We start from the raw sequence: 6,000 nt of genomic DNA, 5'->3' as shown, positions 1-6,000 counted from the left end.
ACACTATCCCCTCTCCAGGTGATTTCAGGCATGCATCATTTCCTAGGAGCATCCGTACTGCTCCGCGACCATCTTACGTTGTTTTAAGGTTCGGCAATTTCTCTTCGTGTTTTGTTACCCATGCTCACTTGCCTTCAACCAGAAAGTCAGAGCTCATCCACAACGTTAAGTTCCAGCACCTTAGTGCTTTCGGTAGATCGGTGCGCAGTCTTGTTACGCGACTTTCGAAACAGATATTTCTTTCGTCGGCACTGATGACCTACCCAAACGAAAATCGCACGCCAGCACACACGATCGACAAGCATTAGTTCCGGGTGCGCGTATTTTCTCAGTCGTGGCCAAGCCCAGAAAGAACAGCTTTTGGTATAACCCGGTCCAGCTTTTTCCGAAAGTCACTCAGTCACTAGCACCGGCCGTCACGTCTACGGGGTCCACGAGGCAGGCTGCTTGTCGCAGTGATTTTTTTCGAGTATGTATACAGTGAAAGTGCTGCGATTCGATTTCTCTGTCCAGACTCAGTCGCTCAAGTCGCCCCTATGAAGAAGTCGGTGATCGCCAAAAACACCGTCGTGTTCACTCACGGCTCGCGGACTTTTTTCAAGGCCACATCGCTTCACGCGTTGAATTGTATTACTGCTCGGATCAAGGTGCCTGTGAGGATATGAATGACGCCCCCCAGAAAACAAGTGGTATTCCAGATAATGTCGGGTCAAGTCCATTCTCCGGTCAAGGCCCTCCAGAGGCCTCCGACGATCCCAGTCAAGAACGCCCAGCGGATGGGATCACACTTCTAAAACCATTCTCGTGCACGCAGCGAGAGTCTATGCGCGATGGCGTGGGTCAAGCACGCGCATTAGCGGGCATTAATCGGAAGCAGAACAGGGTAAGCGGTGGAACACTCCGTGCTGTGTGACATCGTCCCTTGTTCATTTACGTGAATTTGTTGGTTCTTTTATATATTTCAGGCTGGCACATCCAGGGACGTCTTTTGGCGGTGCTCCGTATTGCATCTCGTGTCTGAAAATGCTCAAATAAACAGTTCGTACAAAACCTGTGTTTTAGTTACTTCCTTCGAACTTACATGAGAGTAACTTGCCTATGCAATAATACTGAACAAGCACTTTTTTGTGTGTGTGTGTGGGGGGGGGGGGTGGGGGGGGGCGACGTTGACACAACGTCTTCCCCACGACGCCTAGGGAAGGTAATTTGGAATGGTTTCTCGCCGTTCTGTGCACGTCGTGGGTAGTCCGGATGTCGTAAACACAGGTATCATAAACGTCGAGGGAGGACGCGACGGCCCACTGAGAAGTGCATATGACGTGAGACAAACGTCATTGAGAACGTTTTCTCACCTTTCTGCGCACCTGATCTCGCGGACATTTAAAGGTTTTATCGACGTCGAAGGAAGGTAACGTCCGGACCTTCGACGTTGTACGACGTCACGTTACAGACGTCTTCGACGTTCTTTCGTCGTTTTCTTCACGTTTATGTTCTGCCTGGGAAGACGCCGCGTGTGCTCAAAACATGTACAGACCGCTGAGCGTTGGCTAATATAAGAAAAAAACTACTGGCTTATGAGAGTGTCGCGGGGTGTTCTTGACCAGTGGGGTATACCGCTAAAAATCTGCGATTTCGGGGCTTGTAACTGTTACATGAGAATATAAGCGGAATGAAGAGTTTTTGGGCATTTTGCAGTGCAATGTGGAAGGTCTGTGTGCTCACAAATGTTCCAAGATATTAGGACTCTAGCGCTGAACAAAAACAAGATAGCGAGGGAAATTGAGTAATTATTTATTGCCGTTTATGAAGCTTGTAGACGAAGAAGAGAAAGACGGCACATGGACGCGAGAAATGAATGAAAGAAGAGGCTCCGAAGAACACGAGCGGGCGGATTCGAATAGACCAGCGACACTCGAGACAAGAGCGGTCTGAGAGACAGACGTGGACAGAGCATTGGGTCGGCCGATGGCCTGCCACCAGACCGACAGAGGCCAGCGGCGGAGGAGCGTCATGTGAGTGGAAGGCTGACAACGGGACTGTGAAAGCCAACTACAGCGAGGCCGAATATCAAACAGTCGCAGGATGGAACATCGCCTCGGCCGAACATCGATGCATCTGCCAGCTGAACTCTTCCTTTCATTATACATTTTATTCACGGCTGTGTTTCTGTGTGCGGTTTCCTCAAGAGCTTGCGGAGAACTGTCCGATCGGGCACGATAAACAGCGATCCACAACACTTGGCGTCTCACATGAGGGCCGATCGGTCTGTCGTTGCCTGTGCTTAATTGACGATTTGCAAAAAAGTGCGCGCCACCTATCGCGCAACGCCGGAAACTTGGGTGCGGGGCTAGAAGGTGGTTGGAAAACAACTCGTGCTGCATGGTTTTGGTTTGCCTTGGAGCTCGTGCACGCAAGCTGTCCTCCATGCTTCCTCTTTTCCATTTCCCGGTGCTTCGAAATGATGGAAGATGACAGTGTCCCGTTTCGGGCCACGGGGTGGGTGTCGGACGTGTCGCTCTGTAGCATCTCAAGTGATAGCGTCTGGAGCTACCTAAACTCGGTCACACATACAGTCCGTCAGGCACATCGTGGTTGGGCGTTCAAGGAAGAGGGATACGTTCAGAACGTCATGCTCAACCTCAACACCGCAGACAAGGAGCTCGGTCTTGTGCGAGCGACGTGCGCCGTCCATGAAGAGCGGTGTGTACGTCGTGTCGGCGCAACACAGTGGGCTGGCATGGCGACAAACAAATCGAACCCGCTCCCGCGCCTGTTGCCACCTAGGAATAGCCGTCACGCCCATTTGTTTTCCAACCGAGCAGGGGGCGCTGGTAACAACACACTCTGCTCGCGCATGCGCAGCAGCTTTTTTGCAAATCGTCAATTCCGGGGACTCCCACGAATCGCGATTTCCGGCTTTTTGGTTTGTTTGTTTTTGAAGGTTTTGTTTCCTCTGCTCTGTTTAACATGAGCACCTTCAACGTTTAGCCATCCCCAGATCCAGGAACAAAGAATCCCACTCGAGACCGGAGTCCAGTAAGTGTCGAATGTCGTCACCGGCGCGGGAGAAGGCACGAATGCGTAAGCAAACGCAGCAGTAGCGCTCGATGTCGGGACTTCGCCCCCAGATCCAGCTGTAGGCGCGCAAGAGGTTTCCGAGCTGATGCCCGTCAGGGCCACGATATTCCTGGCGTTTTCAAGAATGCGTTTGGCTTCAGGTGCGGTGAACCGGGCGCCTACAGGTGTGCCCCACCCGCGGTTAAGCTTGCCGACGCCGACTTATTCGGAATAAACCGACGCAAAATCTGAGCACAATTTTGTACACGACTTAGAGGAGTACATTGAGCCTGAAGGGGTGGCCAGACACAAAGGTGTGTTTCAGAACGTGCGAGGCGACGCTTCTCCGCCATATAAATGTTTATGTTTGTCATGTTTTGTTTGAAGTCACGAAGCCTCGTGTGCTAAAAATAGGAGCAGACTGCAGAACGCCGGCTAGTATAAGAGGGAAAAATACTGGCTTATCAGGGTGTCGCGGGGTGTTCTTGACCAGTAGAATATACCGCTAAAAATCTGAGATTTCGGGGCGTGTAACCAGACTTGTACACGTTACTGAAAAATACTAACAAATTACATTTACAATCACTCAAGGATAAATTGTAATTAATTACAATTACAATACCCTCCCATAAAAGTAAGTGACCGTTACCCCAAAAAGTACTCTGTTACTTTCGTGACGTTACTTTGAACAATATTGTCCTCAAGTGAGAAACAAAGGGAAGAGCGTTATTGAAGTTCTTATTGTCTCCACCTGTTTCATCTGTTGAACTTGAGTAGTTTGAGCAACAGCTGGCTCTCGAAAGTCTCGTCAGACATTTTGCGTTATTTCTTACTCAACATGTCGACTGCGACGCTGAACAACATTTGAACTGAGGCACTAGATGTTAGTGCCATATTGCTCCTCCCGAATGTTTTATGATGTGAATAGAGCTTTTTCATCAAAGCAATGGAAGTACTATTTACCTCGAACATAAAGCAAAGCCTCGTCGTCGCAGTCGTTGTCTGATATTCGAGAGTTTTAGCAGATCGTTCCAATACCTCCAATACCCCCGATAACGATATGAGGCATACGCAAAGACGGCGACGGAGTATCGGCTATCGTTATCGAAGTCAGCGGACCGATCTACTAAAATTCTCCATTGTCGAAATCGCGAAGCTGTAGAAATTGTCATACAATTAGCCAAAACTAGAATAAGAATAGATTTATGTCCATCTTACTATACCGGCATATATTGCCAGACAATAGCTAAGCATAGTTGTAACATTAAAGTGATAATTAAATAATGACTAAGGTTTGACTCGATATTCTACTTCCTTTGGTTCTGAACAGGTCGAGCCTCGGTTTAGACGTTGGTGAATAAGAAAATGTTTCCAATATATAAATATAAGTAATCGAAAAAAAAGAAACATCAGGACACTTATAACAACAAATAATCTGAATGGCGGTTAAAACAAGTGGATGTAAAAAAAAAAAAAAAAGCACGTTTGCAGTGTGTAACTTTTTTGTCCGTTCAAAAACGCACGGAGCACGAACCGACGGCAGTTTACTGCGGTGTTCTCCAGATAGACGTCCGCTGATGCCACGGGCAGCGAAAGGCAGAGTACCAAGTAAGCCGCGCCATGGACCCATTCACAAGTTTCACTTCCTCCTCGAGCTGAGAATATAAAGTCCATGTCAGCCACCATTACGTATTATTTGTAAAAATATGTGCTAGAGTTAAGATGCCTCAAGAAGAAAGGACGACTACTACCATTTTCGAAGTGCTCGCAAAAAGCTGACTCACAAAAAGGGTGACTCAGAAACAGATAACCTGGCTGGAAATCACAAATAAGGTGGGCTAATCGTTGGAAAACAAAAAAAGTAATTAGATTTTAAAACAGGGTAAAATAACGTGAAAGAACAGAAAAAAAATACATCCTGTTTTCGAAGAGAAGTTGATAAGCGTGCAGCAACGAACGAGGATGCTTGTGGCAATGACACCTTCACATGTTATCACATCTCTTTTAGTAGATTTTGGGGTAGAGGAGCGTTGCCTTGTGTTGTGAAATTATGAAAATGGTCGTAGTCACTGCAACCGAGAAGGACATTGTTAATTCTTACCTCCGTACACTCCACCACCCAGCCACCCTCCATGTTTTCTTTAGACATAGAAGAGCTTTACTACAGCCTAGACCCCCTGATTCTCTTGAATTCCGTGTCTGATGCGATCCATGAACATGGTCTCTGTAAGTTTCAAAATACCTCAGGGATCACAGTTAAGGATTTCACAGATCTCCTTGCCTTATACCTTCAGTCAACTCTCGTTGAATACAACGGCATCATATTAAGACAAAAGAAGGGCGCTTGTATAGGCTTCTGCCTAGCCCCAATACTCAGTGAAGTGTTTCTCATGTACGTAGACCGATCAATTAAGTCCCGACTGGATGTTTTCGCCCCCGAATGCCGAGTGTTTCGGTATGTAGATGACTATCTTGTTATTTATCCGACCTCCATCTCCTTACGGGCCATTTGTGAAGCATTCGATTCCTGCTCGTCGGGTCTTAGGTTTATGAGTGAAGAACCAACAGAAGAGGGACTCCAGTATCTGGATTTAAGGCTTCATCTTCATCCCCAAGGCATATGCTGGAGTTTCCAGCAACGTTCCGAAAAACCGGTCCTCCCTTTCTGCAGCAACCACTCTAAATAGGTAAAGCTTGGAATTATTCGAACCCTGTTTGCCTCTTCTCGTTCAAAATCCTGTCCCCATCTCTCATAAACAAGCATCCAACGTCAGCATGACCGGCTTCTCCGAGCCGGGTATCGAGCAGACCTCCTCCGTACTACCCTTCAGCATCTCATTACAGGGCCCAACCGCCGATCATCTAAAAAGCAATGGACGCAGCCACACACGCTCGGCTTGTATTCCATATGTGCATAATACTTCCCACCGCCTGAAGAGTCTC

Source organism: Ixodes scapularis, unplaced genomic scaffold, assembly GCF_016920785.2.
Source record: "Ixodes scapularis isolate PalLabHiFi unplaced genomic scaffold, ASM1692078v2 PGA_scaffold4__175_contigs__length_147842914, whole genome shotgun sequence".
Lineage (NCBI taxonomy): Eukaryota > Metazoa > Arthropoda > Arachnida > Ixodida > Ixodidae > Ixodes > Ixodes scapularis.
Note: the sequence above shows the minus strand (reverse complement) of the source record.